The following is a 12,059-nucleotide window of genomic DNA, read 5'->3' on the forward strand; positions in this document are numbered from 1 at the left end:
GCTGATGCCGGGTCACCGTCGGGGACCACTCTGGGGACGGCAGTTCGATGGGGAGACCTCCCTGCTCTGAACGCCCTCTTCTCTTCTCTGGTTCTGTGGCAGCTGTTGCATGGCCCTCTGTGCCCTGCCCAGGCTGCAGGCAGGAAGGCCCCCAGGCCCCTCTGTGAGGGCTGGACAGGGCCGCAGGATGCCTGGAGCAGGTGCCGCACACAGGGCCTCGTGACTCAGTGCACGTGGCCCAGGAGCTGCACTCCCAAGCACTGTGTCCACTTAGTCTTTTTCCAATCTGTTTCCCTTGTGTGATGCATTGCTTTTCTTGGAAACAAATATCTGTCAAAATATAATATTAGGATGGCATTTGAAGATCTGTACGTCCTTCGCAATAATGACTTCACATCCTTTTTCTCTTCAAAGGAGAGCTGATGAGTGTCTCTGAGGATGCCCTGGTCTCAGGGCAGTTTTCTTGTCATTGGAGGGTAAACACCCTTAATTGGCTGAGGATGCCCTCCCGCTGGGCGCTTTCCATGCGTGTATGGGCCTGGGAGCCTTTGCGAGAGAATCTGAACAAGCCTGACCGCACATTTCAGGGCAAATAAAGTCTTCAGAGGAGAGGCAGTGTCCTATTACCACTCATAAAGACTGCCAGGTCTCTAATATATGGTGGTACTAACATGTTCATTAGGAGAACTGGCTGGAGCCGAGCAGCACAGGCTGAGCACAGGCATTTGCCTCTGCCACGTTATTTGTCTCACATTTCATTAGTAAGAAAGTGAAGAGGAAATAGAGATGACAGTCCAATTTGGAGATGACCTCCATGACCCTGAGCAGCCTCTGCTCTCTGCAGAGGCCCTGGTCAGGGTGGGATGTGGGGACCTCTTCTACCCTCTCTTCCCAGCACACCTGCAGTGGAGCAGAGTGGACGGGCCACGTGCATCCTGAATTGTTCTCATGGCACCTGCTCCCGGGAAGGCCTGGTGCTGCAGGAAAGCATCCAGCCATTTAGGAGGACAAACAGGACCAGCCTTCCCTCCTCATTGGAGCGGACACAGGGTGAGTGCTGCAGGTCCTCAGGCGCAAGGCGTGGAGGTTGGTGGAGCAGCTCAACATCCCTGTGCCCCAAGGACGGGATTCTTCTCCATTCACACCCATCAATTCATTCTTCCGCTGCTCCATGCCCCCTCAGCTAGACCCCAAATCACTGTCAAGGAAGGGCAGCAGCTTGAGGCTAGACTTGCTGCTCCTGCGAAAGCAGTTTGGGGCTTGGTTTAACCGGCCGATGCTAACGCCAGATTCACAGATCAACTGTTCTCTGTCCTCCTCGTTAACACATTTCAATGGAAAAGCACAATTTCAGACTCGAGGTGAGGCGAACCATCCAGCTGGACTTAAATGGAAATGAAGACAAGCAAAGCATATAGCACACTGGGCCCTAACAGAACAGCGGCATTCATTGGGGACCAGGCAAGGGGAGTAACTTACAAGCCCTCAAGGACAAGCAGGCACATTTCAGGTCTAAGCTGGGGCCGGGTGGCCTGGTGACAGAGGGATTGCAAGCGTGGCCCACCAGGGTCCTCCGGAGGGAGCAGCTGCTTTCCTGGCCCACTGAGCACAGATGAGGCGTGTGTTCACAGAGCCATCGCCAGCCCTGACTTCGGGGGTCCTTGGGTGAGGATGGAGTTTTCAGTTCAATGTGCTTTTGTTTGGGAGTTTCCAGAATGGTAAAATGTCTCATATAATTTAATATTCATAAGTATTGTTTGAACATGAGTTTTGGACCAGGCAAAATGCTAGATGCAGGAATAAAATATAAGAAAACCGATGTCGTGAGGAAGAGAATTGACCAAGTCCTCAAAGGCAGTGCTGCAGACAGAGTCCTTCATGTCACACGCTTGTGTCACCAGGCCAAGGGGCCTCTCTCCAAGAAGGCTGCGGATGTGTGGGAATAGCAGCGTCCACGTAGGGTCTCATGGCCATGAGAGACGTGTGGTCTTTATACTAAGAACATTGGGAAGTCAATGTAAATCCCCTAAAAGCAGGAAGATCTCTAAGTAGGGAGGCAGCAGGGTAAGTTTTCATTTAAAAAAAAAAAAAAAATCAGCTCTCTGTTGCATAGATGGGGCAAGAGTGGAGAGAGACACGGCAGCCATGGGCAGGTTTGATGGCAGTGTGGGCAAAGGCTGCAATGGTGAAGGGCTGGGAGAGAGACTGGGGTGGGGAGCCCAGAGTGCGGTGCAGGGTGCGTTTGCGGGTGGATACAGGAGAGAGAGAGGAGCTTGATGGAGTTCAGAGCTCTGCTTTGTCCACCTGAGGGGGAGATGGAGGTGTTTCCTGGGGGGGATGCTGGGGAGGACCACTGGGAGAGGCCTGGTGTTTAGATATGTGGAGTTTCAACATCTATGCCTCATCTAGGCAGGATGCCCAGCAGGCCATGGGGTGGCTATGGGACTGGGGCACAGAGAAGTCTGAGATAGGAATTTATGATTGAATTATAGGCAGCAATTAAGGTCATGGCTGGAGACAGGATTTCAGGATGCCAGTGGGTAGAGGGGCCTTGGGGGTCTTCAAGGTCTGGTGGCCTGAAGGAGGAGAGTGTGTGAGTGGGGGATGCGCAGCAGAGGTACCCAGGAGATGGGCGACAATCTGACCCCAGGGAGGGTCTTCTCAACAGCAGGGGCTGCTGGAGAGCAAGGACCTTGGACTCCAAAGAAGACCCAGCGGAGTGTCACAGTGGTGTGACTGCTTCCATGGCCTGGTGAGGGCACAGGGCTGGTGGGCCCAGTTAGGGATGCATCGAGTGGAGGCGGAGCTGGGACAACAGATCTGCTGGGGTCCCTAAATCAGGCCATCTCGCCACCTGGCTTCAGGCCATCTCCACCACCTGACTTTTTGCGCTCATTCTGGTCAAGATCTGCTGCACAGACCCATCTTCAGAGACCTGCTCTCCACTAGGCTCCTGGAGCACTGCTCGGGGACCCTGGTGGAGAACTGCTAGACAGAGGTGGCAGGCACAGCAAATTTCCAAGCACCTGACCCTGAGCCACTGGGATTTTCCCTCAAGATTTAAAACTTCTCCAGCTCCTCTAAGGTGCACACTCTATGTGGGGCAGAGGGGCCTGAGAACATGTCCCTGGTCCCCAGGAGCCCATCCCAGAATGATGGAGAAGAACGCGTAGTGGTGTACAATAGTTTTAGGACACCCCCTAACTGCTGGTGGTGGTCTACCAGAAAGGTAATGGGTTGAGTAGACTTTAACTGGCTCCGCAGTGTGTCGTTTAATTGTGTGAGATGTACACAGATCCACCAGGGAAAGGGTCTTAGAGGATGGAGAAGATGGGGACTCAGGGTGCAAGGCTCTGGGCATGGAGAATAATGAGAGGTTACTTTGGTCAATGTCTATGGAAAGAAGAAATAGATCTGAATCTGGGAAGGTGGGTGTGGTTGTTCAGGTCAGCTGGCCTTGACCTCTAGGCTGAGGGCCGTAGTGAGACAGGGACAGGGCTTGGCTTCTCCTGGAAGCTGCTGAGACCTTGGTTCCCATCTGCTCCCACCAGCGTAAGTGCAACTGCAGATAAGGATTTTATCTCTAATGAGCCTGTGGCTCCCCGTGACCCCCTGTAAGATGGCAAGGTCACTGTCATGTGGGGGAAATGAAGAGCAGATCTGATATTAACACTTCCCCAAGGACACGGATGAACCCATCCTAGGAAGCGGGGGCATGAAGCCTTCCTATCAACACTCACCTCCTCATCTTCTCCTCTCTCCACTTGAGCCCCGAGGAGCTGGGGTAGGGGCACCCACTATGCCTGCTCTCCCTGTGATTTTTGCTAGTGTTCCATGGCTGCCACTTTCCACACCAGAGCAACCAACATCGAATGGTGGGCATCACACTTCTCTAACTATGCTAGATTTAATGCAGCTTCCCACAGAAGCCCTGCACCGCCCATGGACCAGCAACTCAAGGAATTCTGAAGTGAATAGGCTCAGCTCAGAGCCAGAACGTCTGTCAATACTTGGCCTCAAATCTTGGGCCAGTCCCTGGAACTTGCACGATTTATGAAGCTGTTATTATTCCATTTCTTCAGAGTTCCAAGTCCTGCAGCTTGATAGCATGTCACATAGCTGGCGCCACTCTGCATAACAGGCAGTGGCAGCTCTTGAACACATTCTGGAAGTTGACTTGGTGTGACGAGAATGAATATAAAGTCATTTGCAATAGATATACCAATAAAAAAGAAAAACCTTATTTCTGTGATGAAATTCTCTCCTGTGCTCCTGCTGCCACTCAGCAGCTGGAGATGGTCCAGGCAGGATGGATTCTCCCCAGCATGAGCTGCCCAGGGCGACTCCTACCGAGAGCAGGGTGGACCAAGGGCACCTGGACACTCTCCTGGGAAGTGGGTCCTCAGCCCTCCCCGCCTCTAGGTGGGCTCTGGCGTCGTGGTGACCAGAATACCTGAGAGGGACCAGCCCACACCTTAAGAAGGGCAGCTTTTCCTGCTGTGCCTTGCAGTGCACCCTGTGGGGAGGGGTCCCTGGCGCCATGTTGACAGCGCTGAGCTGCCATGCTCTGAGGAAGCCATTTCCTCAGGAAAGCCCTTGTGGAGAGAGAGCAAGCACCTTATTTTGTTTTGCTTGAGCTTATGAGTTTTGTTATGAAATGCCTCTGCCTGTGACTTGGAAACCCTCCTCTGTGTGTGGTCTACCCTGCTGGCCCATGCAGTGGCCGGAGAGTGGTTTCTTTGTTCCTTTAGTGGTGAGTTGAACTGACGGGGTGTTTTGGGGGGAGGGCATTGCTGTGTATCAGCATTCCCTTAGGCCAAGTCTCCTTTACTAAATCCCGGATGTGTTGACATTCAAATGGCCTGGTGGCCCTCTGGGACAAGGCACTCTATTCACATTGTGAAGGCCCTGATCCTTAGATTTCTCCCATTTATCGTTTCATTAATTTAACAAGTTATCTGTCCATCTCTATCCTTTTACCTGTCTTTTCGTTCTTCGGCTTCCACTCACTTCTTTCTCTCTCCTTCCCTCCGATCTCTCTCTGACTCTATCTATCCTTTCCCTTAGCTCTCCATCTCACCATTTATATATTTTTTCTTTTTGTGCCAGCTGAGTAGTGGGCCGTGGGGGGAGCAGCCTCAAGTTACTGCATTATAAATGTGACTGGATGGATGAGCACAGACACTCTGTCCCCCAGTTCTTCTGGTTAGCTGTGGATGCATTAAAGAAACGAGTCGAGAGGTATAGAATGGCAAGTCTTCTACTAGGCTCACAGTTCTGAGGCTCCAGGATTGAGGTGCAGTGTGTATGGAGCCCCAGCTGCGGGGGTGACAGGGAGGAGCTGACTGGGTCTACTCTGCCGGCTCATGTGCTGTGGCTTCCCTTCTTCCCCAAGGGGTATGGCTAGAGTTGGGACACCCAAGATGGTACTTGGGACATTCCAGAACAGCTAGACTGCTGGCTCTGCTCTCTTGCTAGGAGGGTTTTCCTGAGGCTAATGGCTTCCTCAGCGCACGGTGCCTCGGGGCAGTCAGACATTGGCCCTGGAAGCAGGCCTCCCAGGAGAGAGCACTCCAAGCAACAGCAGGTTAAAGCTGCATTTCTTTGGTGTGGGCTGGTCCTTCTTGGGTATTCTGGTCACTGCATACCAGGTCCACCTAGAGTCAGGGGAGGGGCTGAGAGCTCGCTCTGGGGAGTGAGTGTCAAGGAGAAAGCCATCTGCCGCAGCAATGCCTGCTGGGTACCTTGAGATTCATTGGCTCGTGCAGAGGCTACACAAAGTGGTCTGGGGAAAGACTGGACACAAAGGAAAGAGAGAGAGGTCCGGATTATCTGGAGGGTAGGCTCGCGGGAAAGCTCGAGGGAACTGTAGTGGTGACAAACACATTAACTAGCAGCCCAACATGCAGACTGACTGAAGACTCAGTTTTTAGGATGCCATTTTTATTTTTTTTAAATCAAGGACTTTAAAAAGTGGTATTTTGGACCACCTCTGCATTATAAAACTGGTGAGTGAACGTGCAGGCAAACCCCCCGCCACCTTACCTCCAGGAAGGTGGTCTCCTCTGTCTCTCGTCATTAGCCAGAGAGCCCCCTGGCTCAGCATGGGCTCCCTGTCCCTTGGCAGTCAGGAAACTCAGGGTAAAGTGCTGAGCATGGCTTGCAGCAGCAGGACAGGGCCCAGGAATCCCATCAGGCTGAATAGCTGCTCACCTCCCCACCCACAGCACACCCACCCAAGGCTGAAAATGGACTTTCATCTTGTTATTTCATCTTGTGATTTCATTTTCATTTTATAACATCAATGGTGCCAAAATACTCTGGAAGAAGAATAAGCTTGAATAAACAGCTAATAATTCAGAATTTTAAAATCCTAAGTAGAGGAAAGGAGCTGGCACCCTGGCCACCTTCCATTTCCAGAGGGAAGATGCGTTGGTGATGATCTCCGCAGGCATGCAAGGCCTCTCCAGCCCAAGGCATGCAAGGCCTCTCCAGCCCAAGGCATGCAAGGCCTCTCCAGCTTCTGCCACGCCCCTGTTCCATGCAGCAGGTGTCCTTTCTGTGCCTCTCTTCCCTCCACTGGGAGGCATGAAAACACACGGGGAAGGTGGTCAGGGGACCCTGCAGACAGGTGGAAGACGTGCCTCCCTCAGAATCTGCCCACTGGGAAGGGCTTCTGTGACCTGCTTGAATTCCTCACCAGTGACTGTCCAAGGCACAAGGGAAACCCTACAGTGGTCACAAAGGCAGCAGCACAGGCAAGTCTGAGTCCAAACAGCCTTCCAAGTTCATGGTCCGTTCAAGTTCATAGTCCATTCAAGTTCAATGGAGACCACCATATGGAGGTTTTCAGACATATTCCCAAATTTGCATCTCACTATTCTTAAATATTTACATGTTACACCACCATCTTCAATAAGACGGAGGATGCCTGACCAGGGGAAGTGACCAGTGACAACCGGAGCCAAGTGAGTATCGGGGCATCCGAAGGAAAACCACCAGCAGGTGCCCTGGTGGAGCTGGAGTGGCAAGTGGGCAGCCTCCTGGCCTTCAGAGGGGGGCTGGAGAGGTGGGCTGTAGAGGGGGGTCTAGGAGTGGCTGGAGTGGAGAGCTGGGAGGCTGTGCCCAGCACAGAGGAAACTGGGACAAGAAGAGAGAGGTGGAAAGGACTGGGAGGCCCCTCCACGTGGTCCTGATGCTGCGGCCTCCCTTCTGTCCCTCCCTGCTCCTCAATCCTTGCTCCACACCCAGGAATAGCTTACTTCAAAACACGACATGAAAGCACACACATCAAAACCCTCTTCTCAAGCCGAGCCCTGCATTCAAAAGCAGTCGTTTGACCCTTCATCTCACCTGTGATGCAATGTTCTCCAGCTTCCTTGGCATGGTGTGGGCCCGACCTCCGGGTGCTCAATGTGCAGACTGCTCATTTCCTCCCAGCCCTCCAGCCCTGCAGCTCACGTGCTCGACTTGGTCTCGGGCTGTCTCTGCCACAGAGGACCAAGCTCCAAACATGGATCCTGGGGAGATGCACACAAGTCACAGCCCTATTCACCGCTGTGAAGTGACCACCTCAGGATTTGGTGGTTTAAAGCAATAAGCCTTCCCTGCCTCGTGGTGGTCTGGGGGTTCAGGAATCAGGGCGCAGCTGAGCCAGTGCCTGCAGCTCGGGGTCTCTCACTGGGTTGCTCAGGCGTTGGCTGGAGCTCCGGAGTCACGGGAAGGCTCCACAGGGAGTCTGATTTCCTGCTCGCTCCCGTAACTATCAGCAGGATTCGCCCCTCACAGGGGTCTGGGCCGAGGGTCCCCTTTCTCCCTGCCTGTTGGCAAGAGGTTCTCCTTGGCCCCCCACTGGGCCGTGCACCGGGCAGCTTATGGTCTGGCTGGATTTGCTCATGCGCAGAGGCTGCTTCGCTCATCCGTCCGTGGCTCAGCTGGGCCTCTGCTCCAGGCAGGGCTTGGCTGGAGGAGCTTGGATGCGTGGGTCTGTCATCATCTCCCCTGGGTCCAGAGGCCAGCCCGGGCATGTGCTTCTCATGGTGACGCAGAGGCACCAAGCGGAATCAGTTGAGGCCTCTTGAGGCCTAGGCTCAGATTGGCATGGCCACTTGTGCCTCCCTCTTTAGGACAAAGCAAGTCACATGTGTGGGCCCAGATTCATGGTGGGGAGACTGCAGCTTCTTCATTAAGAGTGATCTCGGGGCGCCAAGGTGAGGAACGTGGGTGCAGGGAGGGGCCCGCCACAGAGAGCAGGGAGCAGCTCTGCACACCCTCCACCACCCTGTGGGAACTCATCTCCCAGGCCCTGCCTTCTTGCTTCTGGCCGCTTAGGTCTCGGGCACTGGGGGAGGACTGGAGGGTGCGAGGGACAACTCAGGCAGTCCCCTGCTCTCTATTCCTCTGTGGGCCCTCTGGAGTCACTACCTATACCTGGGGCTGCACTTCTTCTTGCTGTGGTCCCAGTAGGTCCCCGTGCCCATGCCATGGTTTCCACCTGAGGCCCCTGCTGTAGTGTCTGCTAACACAGGTCTTCCCAAGGCCCGGGTGGCTCTTGGAGTGCTGTTCTCTGCTCTGCCTCCTGATCCCCTTTCAACATCCCCTCGCTGGTGTGGCAGTCCTCTCGTAGCAGACCCAGCCTCCTCCCAGGGGCACCCAACCAGTCTGGTGTCCCACAGGTGCCCAGCCCCATGCTGGTCTCTAGGGGACACAGCTGCCTTGGGTCCGATCTGGTCGTGCAGGTAGAGGAGAGGATGAGATGCCCGTCACACGCATCTCTTAATAAAAGCACCACACTTTCTTTTTCTCTTCCAGGAGAGAGTGTTTTGAGGAAAACAAAAGACAAATGCTCTTTGACTTACAATGAGGCTACTTCCAGATGAACCAGTCAGAAGTTGAAAACATAAATTGGAAATTCGCTGCAGACATCAGGCCCCTGGACCTCCCAGCTCAGCGGCGTGCGTGTGTGGGGAGGTGGAGTGCCTGCTGCGTTCTCGGGTGGCCCGGCCGACTCTGCCGCCCGTCCCAGCACCCTGAGTCCAGGGAGAGATTGGCATTCAAAACACACACGGTTTGCAGTGAATGGCTCTCACTTTTGCATCTTCATAAAGTTGAAAATCGTCATGTCAAGACATCTACGGACACGATGAGGAGACAGGCACTTCTCTCTCTTTTTCTCTTTGTCCTTCTTCGTTTTCTTTTCTTTCTTGGGCAGCCAAACCATCCCCTACGCTGGGAAGGGGCTTCTTGGCTGTGAGGTTCCCACGGAGAGTAAGACTTGGTAGTTTGCTGGCTTGGCTGTGGAAGTCCTTTGTACTAATAAAATTTAATTTAGACCAGTCAACCCGCGGCCTTCTTGTGACACATATATAGGTATTACACAATTACAGAACAAATGGCTTTTCTAGGGACGTCGTGAAAGCCAGTGATTCAGCACACGTGCTGCTGACGACGCACGGTGCTGTCTGCTCCTCATTAGAGCCTGGTGATCCCCACAAATCACGCCACGGTGCAGGCTGCCACCCTGGCCTCCAGTGCCCATCATCAGAACAGCCGGGAAAGGCTCCAGCCTCATCGGTCTGACAGATGAGAGATTCTGTTGGACAGGTTTCCACTGTGATAGACAGAAGCAATATCTCTCGCTACAGGAGGGCAGAGCCATTTAAGTCTTTATAAAGACAACGCTCGGGAGGCAAAAGGATTCATGCCTCAAAAGGCACCTGGTGAATATTTACCCATCTCCTGCAGCCCACACGCAGTCTTCATTAGCAGTCAAGCAGGGCCTTAAGTCCTTTCAAGACTCTTGTTCCTTTTCCTTCTATTTCCCCATCTCTGTTGTTCCATATCTCACACACACACACACACCTCTCATTCCCTGGGCAAGTAGCCAGATATTTCTCAGGACCCAAGAGCTCTGTCGCATCTCTTGTCCATGTCGAGTGTTCCTGGCCTGAGCATCCCACCAACACCAACCTTCACATGTGCAGAGCTAACCCCAGGGCTCTCCTCTGCCCCTGGCCTCTCACTCAGCCACCCAAGCTGGTGTTCTTGAGGCAGTTTTCAATTTCCCCCTCTGCTTCCTTACCCTGATTCCAACCGTCCACTCAATTTCCCCCTCTGCTTCCTTACCGTGATTCCAACCGTCCACTCATCTCGGGGTCCACCCCCTGAAATCAGTCTCCCTCGCCAGCCCCGATCAACGCGCATGGACAGCCTTGTGCAGCTCAGCTGGTGGGGTTTGAGTCCTGATCAGTCCCCTCCCGTCTCTCAGTCGTCCTCAAACCTGCCACCAGTGTCCCCTTAGAGATCTGATGACCTTCAGGAGGGAATGGCCTGCACCATACCTTAGCTTGGACTTTCGGTCATTCACAGGGGGGCCTGACTACTGGGAAACTCAGGCTACATTTCAGTTTCCATTTCTTTGTTTCGTTAAGTGTGGATTTTCTGCCCTGGTGAATCATAGCTCAGCTCACACAGTCATCAGGGGAAGTCAAAGGACTTCTTCTGTCTCAGTTTTATTTCACAATGTTTTAGCTTTTCCTCTTCCGTCCTCCAGTGTCACCCCCACATTCCCTCCCCAACAGGCAAACGCTCTCATGGGTTTGTATCTATCCCTTAGGTCAGTATGGATCTTCAACTTGGTCTGAGTTTGGTACATGTGCATAAACTGGGTTTACCTGTGCGATATTGCATAATAGGCCTTCATATTTTACTCTTTCCAACATTGTGTTTTAAAGGAAGATCGTTTTTCCATTTGTACATCTAGTTTATGTTCCTGAGTGTCCTTGAAGGAGATATTTTCTACCCTCGACCTTTATGGCTCCTCTGGTGGGAGATCTGGTATGGATCACCTCATCAGCGTGGCTGGAAGTGGACTTCTATCCGTTATTTGTTAGAGTAGATCGCCCCTATTTGCTTTTCTTTCCCAGAGTTTTCTCAGGTATTTTTGAACTGAGGTTATTTCATGTCAATTATAAATGTCAGTTGAATTCTTAAAAACGTGATTGCAAGTTTCCTTGGCCTCGCTTACTGGGACACAGTTGATCCCAGTCTTTTTGTGGTTATTGTTTTCTCTGATTTTGTGTTTTGTTTGTGTCCTGCCTTTGAGTCAGAGGTTTGTCTACATTGTTATTGAAAATAAACAACCACCTTTAACTCTATATCACTCAGGTTTTCAAATGTATACAAACACAGACAGGATACTATGTGGGACCCAGTCCTTTGGGGTTATGGAGAGTCCTGGTGAGTCATCTAACTCCAACCAACTCCAACACTTGATTCCTTTGAAGCAAATAAAAACACTAAAAGTTTTACTCATTAATATGTCAAAGAAACAGCAATTGGTCATGCTTACATTCATTACTGTGGATCCTAGATTTTACTAACTTCTCTTCTCGGGTTGAAAATCACTTTTTCTCTTGGGTTTATCAGGACAGCCCTTATTCCTGTTACCGCGCTCAGCGTGGCCGTGTGTGTTCCTGTGCGTGTGCTCAGAACTGCATGTCCTCCAGGTCTTCTTCTCTTTTTAGGTATTTATGACTTTCCTTGCCCATTATTACGCTCTTGTCCTATGTTATATTCTGTTTAATACTAGAAGGCTATCTGAGTTCCATTGTACTCACATTTTCAAAGATGTTTTCCCATTTGTTCTATAACCTTTACTCCCTTTTGTCTTAAATTTGCTTCTTCCAGCTCTTTCCTCCTTACTTGAGGGCTACCCTGCCTGGTGGAGAGATTTAGCATATTTGTAGTTGATGTGGACACTGTTAAGCCTGATTTCTTGCCCCCTATTTCATCTACTTTGTTTACCATATTACCCATGTTTTACTACTTGCCATTCATTGAATGAATTGAATTTTTGTGCTGATTTAGACGTGCACATTTCATTTTTATATATGGGTTGCTTCCAAATTTCCCTAACTTCTTCTAACTCAGTCCTAAGTGTAACGATTTTCATACTTTACCTTAGCTTAGTGGGACACTCACGGTTCCTCGCCTGCTGCTTGTTTCCCATCCAAAATGCACATTGAGACTTGGTGCCCAGTGCCACTGCCCTGAGAGGT

The sequence above is a fragment of the Callospermophilus lateralis genome, chromosome 15 (genome assembly GCF_048772815.1).
Source record: "Callospermophilus lateralis isolate mCalLat2 chromosome 15, mCalLat2.hap1, whole genome shotgun sequence".
Classification (NCBI taxonomy): Eukaryota; Metazoa; Chordata; class Mammalia; order Rodentia; family Sciuridae; genus Callospermophilus; species Callospermophilus lateralis.